The following is a 13,395-nucleotide window of genomic DNA, read 5'->3' as shown; positions in this document are numbered from 1 at the left end:
TTAAGATATTTATGTGCTGATTGTGTAGAAGGTATAAATCACAATGTAATAAAAGTTGTTTAAGATTCAACTAACCTTGTTTTTGTATCCAGTACTTCCCAAGGGTCCACTAGCTTTTACCCTGAATAACATTCCATCATGTGACAAGCTGACATTGTAATATCAATTTTGGAAGTGTTTTTAAACTAATTTACAGAAATTCACTATATTTAAAAACTTAAAAACATAACAAAATAAAGACACTTCCTATTTCTACAAAGACAATATAATGTCTTCCTTAAGATTAGATATAATCTAAAAATTCTGTATTCTTAGCACTTAATCCAGTGGCTCATTAAAAAGAAGACCCTATCCACAGTATTGAATCCTCTCAGTACTACTACAGAGATCACCAGAAATATTTGATGTGGAAATGTAACTTTTTAACAGTAGTGTTTGTTGCACATTCAACATACAGAGGAAATTCAACATTTTGTAAGAAATAGCCAAAATTTTATTTCTCTCTTCCTAGGAAATATTTGTTTCACATTCTAATTAAATTAAGATGAAATTCTTAACACTAAAATATATTCAAAATATATTGATTTCCATTTTGAAATGGATTTTCAAATATAAGGAGAATAAAAGTACAAAAGTGATAAAATATTTTTGGAGAGAAATCCTCTAAGTTATAAAGATAATATTTTATAGGCATATTAAAGAAATCACTATGATATAGTAACTGAAGAATAATCACCTCCATTTCTTTTCCCCTCTGCCTCAGCACCCACCAAAACATGCAAACATATTTAAAACAGGAATTGATCACTATGTAATAATGCATGATTAGTATTGTCTATGATAATATAACCTGAAGAAAATAATAATATAACCTAAAGAAAAGCATGATAAAAAGTCCATACTGTAGGAGAAGCATTTTTCCATTGGGAAAATGTTTCCTTAGAAAGAGATGATACGATTTTTAGAGGAGTTGAGACTGACATTTAAAGGCACTAGAAGTCCCTTTCTATTATTTCTAGTCTTTATATATTATTTTAAAATTATAATTATATAGTATAAATCTTAAATTTGAAGGAACAAAGTTATAGATGAAAGGAGCTAGGAATAAATCTGATAAGGAAAGAAGAACTTAAAACATTCATTCTGTCATTTTCAATCTTCCTATTTGGGTACCTCTGTAGGTTTCATATTAGTGCACAACTGAAAAGCTGAATAAATAAAAAATAATTAGGAAATACAATTTTGCACTGGGAACGGGAGACAGAGTGTATATATATAGATCCTAGATTGTTAACTAATGTATTCACTAGAGGCTTAATATGATGCTTGATGGATTAGTTCTGATTTTGTAGGAGAAAATAAACAACGTTTTATAAAATATTAAATATTCTGTCTGACTTGAAAGCATAACAATATTATGACAGGAGACCGTTAATACCAAGGACTGTTCTAATCCTTAGTTGATTCCATTTAGGCTGCTGAGAGCTAATGATACTAATGAGAGGGCTAAAACATTGCATCATCAAGGTATTCTCCTGAGAATAGAAACTTAAGAATAAAAAGTAGTTACTCTGGAAGCACTAACAAAAAAAGAAACTACTCTAACGCCTGAAAACCAAGAAAGGCCCTAAAAATTTTATTTGTACTTTTTTTTCATGTCAGATCTTTCTCTCCCAAAGGTTTTCTTGCTTCCTCCTAATCCTCCCTTCCTCCTTTCCCACTGTCTCTACATGCCTACTTCTTATATTTCCCCCATTCTCTCTTTCGTCTGTTACTCTTAAAAGATAAAGTTATACTTAATAGGAAAAAAATCAAATAATACTATTAAAAATGGTCAAAGGAATAGACATTTCTTAAAAGAAGACATACAGTTGGCCAATAGGCATGTGAAAAAATGCTCAACATCAATAGTCATCAAATGCAAATCAAAACTATGAGACATCACCTCACCCCAGTTAAAATGACTTTTATCAAAAAGACAGGTAATAATGAATGCTGGCAAGGATGTGGAGAAAAAGGAACCCTTGTACACTGCTGGTGGGAATGTAAATTAGTGCAACCACTATGAACGACAGTATGGAGGTTCCTTCAAAAACTAAAATAGAACTACCACATGACCCAGCAATCCCACTGCTGGGTATATATCCAAAGGAGGGGAATTCAGTATATTGAAAAGCTATCTGCACTCCCATGTTTATTGCAGCACTATTCACAATAGCTTAGATGTGGAATCAACCTAAGTGACCATAAATGGATGAATGATGGATAAAGAAATTGTTGTACATATACACCGTGGAATATAATATAGCCACAAAAAAGAATGAAATCCTGCCATTTGCAACAACATGGATGGAACTGCAAAACATTATTATGTTAAGTGAAATAAACCAAGTACAGAAAGACAAATCTCACATGTTCTCACTCATGTGTGGGAGCTTAATACTAAAAACAATTGATTTCATGGAGACAGAGAATAGAATGAGGGTAAGCTACTAGAGGCTTAGAAGGGTAGCAGGGAAGGGGAGATAAAGTAGGGATAGCTAATGGGTGCAAAAATACAGTTAGTTAGATAAAATGGACAATACTTGATAGCATAACAAAGTGACTATAATCAACAAGTTAGGGTATAATTTAAAATAAACAAAAGAGTGAAACTGGAATGTCCCTAACACATAGAAATAATAAATGCCTGAGGTAGTGGATACCCCAATTACCCTGATTTGATTAATTCACACTGTATGCCTGTAATGAAACATCATATGTACCCTGTAAAGATATATTAATACAACTATTATATACTCATAATAATTTTTTAAAAGAAGATAAAGTTACAAAGGTAAGATATTTGCTATAGTTGCAAATATAAAATATGATGTATAATTTTATCTTCTTTATCTCAATGCCAAGCATACCAAAATAACTACGTTGCTGTTTATTCCTTATGCCTTAATATTTTGTCTTTTTCTTTCTTTTTTTCTTTATCACAAGGCTTAATGATCCTTAATCAAAGAGGAAGTTGAGGGCATACATCAATATGGAGACTCTCTTAACTGAAATATGGCTATAGAGTGTCAAACTAAGAATACTGGCCAGGGAGCTAGAGGAGTTCCAGTTTCAGTTTATTCGTTAGTACCAAAGAAACTGAGGAAAGGCACAAATTCCTCTGACTTTTAGTTTCCTCAAGTAAAGTTGTAGGAGTTAAGATTAGTGCAGAAACAAAAAATACTTCACATACATTTTGCAATTTCCTTATCTATTGCTGTTAATTTTTCCTTCTGAGAAAAAAGTTGGCCTCAAAAAGCCTTCTCAAAACAATGCTTACCAAAGCACTTCTCAACATGGCAGCCATTACCAATCAAATCAAATTGACACATTAAAGGGAAAACATTTGTCAGTCCATGTCCCCCTAAATTCTAAAATTCTGTGAATTTAGGGCTTTGAAGAAAAATACTTTTTGCTTTTCTTAATCACAGTTAGTAATAATTTATATTGCCAGATGGCAATATATTTGGCAATATATTGCCAGATGGCAATAAATTTATTTCTTGCTGGCAAAATTAACAATATACGGGAAGTCACTGCCAATAATTTTTGGTTGATATTGCATGCTAAGGAGAATTGGGTACACCCTTGCACATCATGGCTATGACAGTTACAATTTAGTGTGTAAAGTATGCCAGATGGCTTCCTTCTCTTACAGCAACATAGAACTGAGAACATGTCCAGAAAGTGATAGAAAAATGTAGAAAGAGTGCTCTGTTTCTGAAAGAGCTAGCAAAGAACACTACTAGGATTTTAATCAGTAGATTGAGACTGCCCCAAATACCCTAATTTTTCTATCATTCATTTATTTATTTACAACTTTTATTTGTACCACTATTGAAATAATGAATTCTGTAAGTATATGTCTATTGTGTTATTTATCCTCATTTATTTATTGTATATTTATCTCTTTCAAGCCTCTGAAGCACGCATATCCACACTAAGATTTACTAAGTCCATATTTACCATTTTTACACTATTCATAAATCTATAGACCTGAATCAATATTCTTCCTTTGGCATCATCTCTATGATTGAAGAAGTCTAGTCTTAAAAACATTCCTGGTAATTCTGAATACAGAATTTAAAAAATGGTGGTCAAATTTCAATCAAAAGACAAGATGATGTTTTTAGAATATCTTTAAAATATTAAATATTAAAAAAGAATTGAGAATAGAGCAGTGTTAGACATATCTAAAAGCATACTAGATTTGACAACTCATGTAATATTAAAATAATAATAATAACAACAACCATGGTAAGAAAATATATATGGTTTTGGTAATATTAGATCCAAAAGGTAATTTTTTTCTCCACATGAGAAAACTTATGTGTTCATATTTCTTTCTTTGTTATTATTTTTTACTATGTTGCCCAGGCCAGAGTGCTGTGGGTATTCACAGACCTGATCATACTGCACTATAGCCCCTAACTCCTGGGCTCAAGCGATCCTTCTGGCCTTAGCCTCCCAAGTAGCTGGGACTACAGGTGTGTACCACTGTGCCCAGTTAACGTGTCCATATTTCAAGCAACAAGAAGCTTAAATATTTTAAAACATGCTTTGGAAACCTGGATAGCATTCACTAATGTGTACTAAAGTGAAATATAAAACTGAATTCCTATGACCATGAGAGAGAAAATCAGTATAGTGGTCCTACTGCAGAATTTCTAAGACTTAGAATTCATTCCTAGAAAAGGATTAGCATTTTGCACTTTATTCAAGTAAATGACATTTGCTATAACTTATATTGATTTTACAATTTTAATAACCAAGCTAGTTCTCTCTATTTGAAGGAGCTCCCACTCCTCAAATCCTAGGTCATTCACGGAATTTTGTAAAATATTAAACAGGAAAGGCTTCTAGCATTGTAATTGTCTTTTCAATTTTACAAGCAAAACAAAGTAACTTCTAATGATAAAGAAATGTCTTTAGAGATAGTAAATCTCTTTAGAAGTTATTTACATTTGATTTTATTAATATTTTTACTTAACTTTCCTACTCTTACAGAGAACTTCTAAACTATCTCCTAGATATAGTCTGATTTTCCAAGATTTTATCACTTGAGGATTTTAAATCTTGAAAAAAAACTATCTGAGAATATAAGATTAGTATCTATTCACATTAGAAAAGTAGAAAAAAATCATCTAAAAAGAATCTTATAAGAAGTGAATGATTAGATAGTACAGGGAAGAAATGGAAGCGGGAAATGAGAGAAGGGGAAATTTTAACCTTAAAAAAACCATGGTAATGTTGATAAGATAAGGCTTTAAGATTTGAAAGGAATCCAAACAGAGAAGGAAAGATTACATTTAGATCAGATGCCAAGGAGTAAAGTTTTGAGTATTTTAGGCCAAGAAGGAAAATTCTACACAGTCTTAGAAAGGTAACACATTAGTCCAATAAAGCAGAGTTCCCAGGTTTCCCTAATTTTGCCACTAAAATAATTTCCTGGAACTCAAATGACATTTAAAAATTTAGGGTAGTTGTTACTCTTCAAATTTCTATCTAGTCTTTTGGCTAAGAATTAAGCAATAATGAATTATTCAAATTCAAGTAATGACAAGTTACTTATATTTACTTTATCCCTCAACTATAATATCATTTTTAGCTAATTTAAAATTAAAACCCACATATTGTTGTTATTCACTTAGTAAATTTTGAAAAAGAAATAATTCAATCTAATTTTGTTATAAGTGAGCTCAGTATTATAAGATAGTACCTTTCATTAAACTTCATTTGATTTTCTTATGCTATATATAAGAAACATTTCTTATTTAGTGATGTGTGTTTGGAGAAGATCTACAATCACATAAGAATATCCATAATTCATTTAAAAATGGCTTTTTTGAATCAAAAATGTTTTGAAAATGATGTGATCTATCCTTAAGGAAATCAGTATAATTCTTTTGAGTAATCCAAAGGCAAGAGCATACGTTGTAACAATTGGGGAGGGAGAGGAAATGACTGAAAAAGGAAGAATAATAAGCAAAATAAAAAAAAGAAAATCTGTTCTGAAGCAGCTAAGATATACTTGGTGATATCAAATATAATTTGACAATTAGAATACTGATAAGCCAAGATACCAGTGTGTAAAATTTAATAAATAGCACAAAAAGCACAGAAGAACCCAAACAAAAGGTAGTCAGTAAAAGACAAAGAAAATCTAGCAAAAGTTAAATTTTGACATAGAGAGTACTTGTGGATCAACTGAGAAGTGCTCAGGAAATAGTAAGGTGAGACAGTTAATATTAACATAAGCAAATTGTATGCAGAGAATTTCTTCAGCTAGAAAGGCAACCTATACTAACACAGAAATTAAGTTAATAAATGAGGTGCTAAACTTGAAGATGAATCTGAAAGGGAGCATAATGCCTTAATAGGATAAGCAATAGGGAACAACAAAAATGTAAGTTCTTTACATTTTAAGTATGAAAATAAGACCAAAATGTTTTGAGGAAGAGTTTATGTTAACAGTTGTATTCAGGGTAAAATGGAAGAGCACTCTGTAAGCAAGGAGTGTCAGTGAAAGTTGGTTGCTACAATTAATGCATAATAAAGTAGCCTGGAATAGAGAAAGTCTATAAAACTATAGTTTGTAGTTCACATACTCAAATGACCAAGATGGCCAAGAAGGTCATATAAATATGTAAAATAAAGGGTGTCAGGAAAACAATAATGCAAACATGATGATAAACAGAAATAACACCAGGCTTCAGTGACTAGTAGTAATAAGGTACAGTAGCAACTGTGGCTAACCAGAGATCTCATGTCCCACCTAGAGAGGATAGGAACTACTAAGCTCCAATTAAAAAGAATCATTTGGAAATGTAAACTCAGTGCAACCAGACGCATGAGTTTTCAAGAAAAACTAGAAATTTTATCTTTTTAGGTAAAATATCTCAATTTTTAAAAGTTTAATAACTAGCATATCATTTTTAACACCAATGAATAGGGCAAACAAAACCTATCTGTGAGCCTGTGTTGGTCTGTGGATAGACAGTGTACAATCTCTGCTTTAAAATTTTAGTTGACACTTGTCAGCATGTTCCTATTAATGTATAAAGGAAAAAAATACAAACAGACATTACATAGACTCATATAGGAAAAAAACCAGATTACTCACCTCTGGAAAAGTTCTACATTTCAAGATCTGCTAAAATATCTATTCTTAGAATTATTAATATCTGTAATTCCTGAGGCTCAATCTTTAGTAAGCCTAATTAAAGTACTTAAATGACTTTAAATCCCAATATTGCTAAAGAACTGTGATTTACTCCCAAAATTAAATATACACCCACATACAAATATTAAACAAGTAAAGAAGATGGGCCAATCTTATCTACTTTAGTATACTAATTTACTACATTTATTCACTATATTAGTGTATAAATCTCAGAGTTATGATTATCTGGGACTATTATTACTTACAAGTAAAAAATTTTCTATGAAGCAAACATGAACAGCAATGTAATAAAATCAAAGTTTGGTTTCTCATAAGACAGGCAGGTCATCAGAGGTACCAACTACTTTAAAAAGTTCTAGAGAACTGCTTTTCTCTTTTGCCTGTTTTATTACAGTTTTAGTGAGATATATACTTCATCTATCATAAAATCCATGCATTTCAAGTGTATGTTCAGTGTTCTTTTTTCATATATTCAGAGTGGTACAACCATCACCACAATCTAATTTTAGAACATTTGCAATATTCCAAAAGGAAAGCTTGTCCCTATTAATAGTCACTCTTCACTTCCATTTCCATCCCAGCCCTGGACTCCTCCCCTTTGCTCTTCCAATTTAGCTAGCTGATAGCAAATACTTCCTTGGCATAGAATGAATATGAAAGTTAACTTTTGATGTAGTATTATAAAAAAATGCTTTCACAAGTAATCCTTTATGAAATTTGATTTTTAAATGACAGAATTTCCCTTTCAAATGAATTTAAGCAGAGATTGTGAAAAATCAACTTCTTTAGCCTATTTATTATATACATATGTCAAATGATAAATATATTTATTCCATAATTTGGCTCAAAAGATTCAAGTTTCTTCAACCAACCCATTAATATGAACTATTATATAAGCCACATATAGAAAATTAGGCCATCATTTTATTTTATTTTTTCCCAAAATGAATAGGCAAGGAGACTTTTTAAATACAAGTTAGTAAAAATAGACTACCACATTATTTCACAGAATCTAAAATGTACATTAAAAAAAAACTTTTTATTATCTCTGAAATTAGGATGTACCTTATAACAGATAACATGCCATAATTTAATTCTTAAAGGTATATAATTGCTACAACCAATTACATCTTAGATTTGAAATACGGTATACTGAATTTCAAAAGTTATAACTGTAACGTGAAGATTGAGTGCGGTCGTTACTTTTTCCCCACTCCCTTTAAAACGGTCATAAAATCAGTTGAATGGGGTTATGAAGAGCATTTTTTTCTTGTTTATTTAGGGATTTTTTTCTTTATTTCTCTAAAATATAAAATGTTTGTTATTGCTTATCTTCTATTTCACCTTTTTGTAATTAGTAAAGGCAATATTTGATTTATAAAATTTTTAATTATGTATGTATGCATATATTGGCACATGATATAAAATGACTTTCTTACTAAAGGTATAATCAAATAAAGTTTGAAAATAGTAATTTAAAACATTTACAAGATGAAATATAATGCACCTTAAGAACAAAAACATTCTTTATATAATCACATAAAAAAACAAAACATAATGTTGAGTGGAAAAAAGCAAAGTAGAAAACAGTACAGAGTATCATTTGTTTAAATTATAGAAAAAAGATTATATATTTGAATTTGTTTATACATGTACAAAATATCTCTGAAAGAATATAATACCATTCTACAATAATAGCTGTAGACTTCAATACTTGCAAAATGGATAGAACTTCTAGACAGAAGATCAGTAAGGAAATAGATGACCTGAACTTTATAGAACAACTAGACCACATATAGACAACTAGACATATAAAGAATACACTCCACCTAAAAACAGCAGAATATATGTTCTTCTCAAACGCACAGGGAACATTCTCCAGGATAGACCGTATGTTAGGCCACAGACAGTGCTTAGTAAATTTAAAAAGATCAAAATCAAAGTATCTTCTGACTACAATGGAATGAAATTAAAAATCAGTAATGCAAGGAAAAATAGAAATTTCATAAATTTGTAGCTACTAAACAAAACACTCTTAAATAACCAATGGATCAAAGAAGAAATCACTAAGAAAATTAGAAAACACTTTGAGGTGACTAAAAATGGAAACACAACATAACATAATTAATGAGATGCAGCAAAAGAAATATTCAGAGGGAAATTTATAGCTGTAAAGGCATACATTAAAAAAGAAGAAAGATCTCAAGTCAACAATTTTGCTTTATATCTTACAGAACTACAGAAGGACCAAACTAAACCCAAGGCCAGAAGAAGAAAGGAAATAATAAAGATTAGAGATAAATGAAATATAGGTTAAAAAATAATAAAGAGAATTAACAAAATAAAAGTTGGTTCTTGAAAAGATCAAAAAAATTGACAAACCTTTAGCTAGACTGACTTAAAAAAGAGAGACAAGATGCGAATAACTAGAATTAGAAATGAAAGCAGGGATGTTAGTACCAACCTTAAAAAATTAAAGGAATTATAAGTGAATACTATAAATAATTGTTTGTCAACAAATCAGATAAGCAAGATGAAATGAACTAATTCCTAGATCACACAAATTACCAAAACTCAGTAAGCAGAAAATTTCAACAGATATAAAACAAGAGACTGAATCAATAATCAAAGACTTCCCAACAAAGAAAAGTCTAGGACCAGATGGCTTCATTGTTGAATTCTAAAAAACATTTAAAGAATTAAAATCAATCCTACTCAAACTAATTCAAAAAATGAAAGAGGAGGAAACAGTTCCTACACATTCTATGGAGCCAGTCTTAACCCCATACAAAAGCCAGACAAAGATACTACAAGACAATAAAACTATAGAACAGTATTCCTTATGAATATGGACACAGAAAAGCTTAACAAAATACTATGAACACATTCAAAAGCACACTAAAAAGATTACAAACCAAGGCAAAGTGGGATATATCCAGGAATGCAAGGGTGGTGCAACATAAAATCAGGCAATGCAATACAGGTATACCACAGTAATAGAATGAAGGAAAAAAAATCATATTATCATATCAACAGATGCAGAAAAAGCATGTGACAAAACTTCATGCATTTTCATGCTAAGAACACTTAGCAAACTAGGAATAGAAGGAAACTTCCTTCACATGATAAAAGGCACTTACTTATAAAAATTCTATAGCTAACATCAGTCAATGGTGAAAGACTGAAAGCTTTCCCCTAAGATCAGAAACAAGACAAGGGTATCTGATTTCTCAAAACACTGCTATTCAACATTGTATTGGAAGTCCTAGCCAAAGCAATCAAGCAAGAAGAAAAAACAAAAGCTACCTAAATTGGTAATGAAGAAGCAAAACTATCTCTGTTTGCAGATGACGTGATTCTATATATATATATATATATATAAAAGAACTCCACAGAACAACTAGATCTAATAAAACATACTACTAGAACTAATAAATTCAGCAAAGTTGTAAGGTATAAGATCAGTGTACAAATCTCAAATTGTATGTTGTTTCTATACACCATGAATAAATAACCTGAAAAGGAAATTAAAAACACAACTCCATTTACAATACCACCCAAAAGAATAAAATACCTAGCAATAAATTTTACCAAAGAATTGAAAGAATTGTACACTGAAAACTACAAAATATTATTGAAAGAAGTTAAAGACCTAAATAAATGGAAAGACATTCCATGTCCACGAATTGGAAGACAATGTTAGGTTGGCAATACTCCTAAAAGGATCTACAGATTTGATATAATCTCTACCAAAATTCCAATGATCTGTTTTGCAAAAATGGAAAGAAAAATAAAGTTGGAGGACTCATACTTTCCAATTTCAAAACTTATTAGAAACTACAGTAGTCAAAACAGTGTGGTACTGGCATAAGGATAGCTATACCAGAACAATGGAATAGAATTTAGAGTCCAGAAATAAAGCCAAACAATCTATGGCCAATTAAGTTTTCATAAAAGTGGCAAGACCATTCAATAGGGGAAAATTTTTCTCTTGAATAAATGTTGTTAGGCAATGGACAGCCATATGAGAAGAGTAAAGTTGGACCCTACCTCACTCCATATATAAAAATTAACTCAAAATGATCAAGGACCTAAATATATTGGAATAATCCCATGTTTTCTTCTAATAGTTTTATAGCTTTAGTTTATATATATATTCCTGACATTGGATTTAGCAGTAAATTCTTAAATTTGACACCAAAAGCACACACAACAAAAGAAAAACAAATCAGATCATAAAATTGAAAAACATTTGTCCATCAAAGGATATTATCAAGAATGTAAAAAGACAACCTACGGGATGGAAGAAAATATTTGCAAATTATATATGTAATAAATATCCAGAATATATAAATGCTAAACCATGTGAATGTATTACTTAATTAAAACCTTAAACCCTGCTTCTAATGCTTTATTTATTTAATCAGTTAAGATATTACTATGACCAATCAGTTTACCAAGGAACATTTTAATTATATTTACATACCAATAAAAAGGCTTATGCTGACAAGAGAATGTATATAAAACTTGAGAAATAAAAGTCAAAATATTAACCCTTCAATCACAAGAGCTTTTTAAAAATATAGATTTAAGGAATGGGGGTGAAATATTTAAAAAATAATTCAATATCAAGGATGTAATGAAAACAAAATTGTCCTTTTATGCCCAGGAATTGGTTTTAAACCAAACTAAGATATATTTCATTATTTACCAATTTAATTTTGAGGAAAAACAACTTTGTTTTATTATAAATGGCAACTTTTCTGATAAAATAGAAAAATGCACAAATAATTAAATAAATAAAGATAAATGATCAGTTCTTCATGAAATGAGTATATATTTTTTAAACATAAAAAATTTAAAATCAGCCAGAAAAGCATCATACTACAAATTAGATATATATGTGCATGTGTGTATGTAAATATATCTATATATAATGTATCTCATTACTGATAATGCAAACTTTTAAATATTTCATGCAGTACAATCATATTTTAGTGGTAGTCTTTTATGATAATATGGATAATTAAAATAAAAAGCTAAAACTGCATCTCATAATAATTAGGTTTCTGTGATACTTTAAAGATCATATTGAGGAAATACTGTAAAAGGGATGCAAACATTAATGCATTACATGGATTATGTTACAAGCTAAAAAAGGAAAAGAAGCTCAAACACCATTCTGCCAGGCAGAACTGCAAAACAATCTGAAATTGGACACTGATCCTTCAAGACATAGAAGACTTTTCATACTTATTAATATCTTACAACCATTTTTTTAAATAATTGGGTAAAAATAAAACCACCAGTAGGCAAACATAGTCTTTTTAATAAAAAATATCTCTAGGAATAAACATTTTTAAAGTTCTACATGTTTTCTTGAGGATCAGTACAAATTTCTTGTGCTAAATGGATAATTAAGGTCAGGATAAGCTTTAAATGGGTTTTGCCAATGCATTATGTACCTATCATACTGTAGGTCCCAAGAATTATGAGTAAAATCAGTGGTAAATATTAAGAGGATGACAGTAGAAACTTACATGATACATTCTAAAATATTCTTAATCTATTCTTTGTAAAAAAAAAATTTGTGAACTGGAAATTTATCTCATAAACTGAATAATTAAAATAAATAATTTAACTTATTTGCAAATAAATCATCCACTGTCCTTTAAATGATATTACAGATAACGTTTCATTAGTCTTGCATTGGCTAAATGTAACTATATTTAATAATAACATAAATATAACTATAAAGATAGCTTCCTATAGTGTTTATGGCTCATAACATATGCTATGTGGACTAAATATACTTGCATCTGTATTTCGGATATTTAAAGCATTTGTCAATAATAGGTTAATTACAAAAAAAATTAGAAAGGTACTTTTAAAAGTTATAGTCAATATTATGACTATCCTATAAGTGTAATTTATTGCCAAACATAATAAAACTAACATTTATAATAGGCAACTACAGGAATACATTTAAAAACAGTTACATAATTAGTCCCTGTTAATTTTCAATACAAAGATTGTCCATTTCTGTAGACATATCAAGCATATCACACCAACAGCAGAGATAAATTAGTTAACTGGTAATATAAAAACCAGGCTGTGTTCAAGACATAAATGGACCTACAGTAATAGTTAGTGCTGCAGAAGCTAACAAT

At 30.0% G+C, this 13,395-nt stretch overlaps 1 protein-coding gene across 4 annotated transcripts in view; it reads right to left on the bottom strand.

The window, feature by feature from the left end:
• RELCH (RAB11 binding and LisH domain, coiled-coil and HEAT repeat containing) overlaps positions 1-13,395 on the bottom strand; it is a 103,051-nt gene that overhangs the window by 58,171 nt on the left and 31,485 nt on the right. The window lies entirely within an intron of this gene.

Source organism: Lemur catta, chromosome 16, assembly GCF_020740605.2.
Source record: "Lemur catta isolate mLemCat1 chromosome 16, mLemCat1.pri, whole genome shotgun sequence".
Lineage (NCBI taxonomy): Eukaryota > Metazoa > Chordata > Mammalia > Primates > Lemuridae > Lemur > Lemur catta.
The sequence above is the reverse complement of the archived record's forward strand: the minus strand, read 5'-3'. Positions and strand labels throughout refer to the sequence as shown.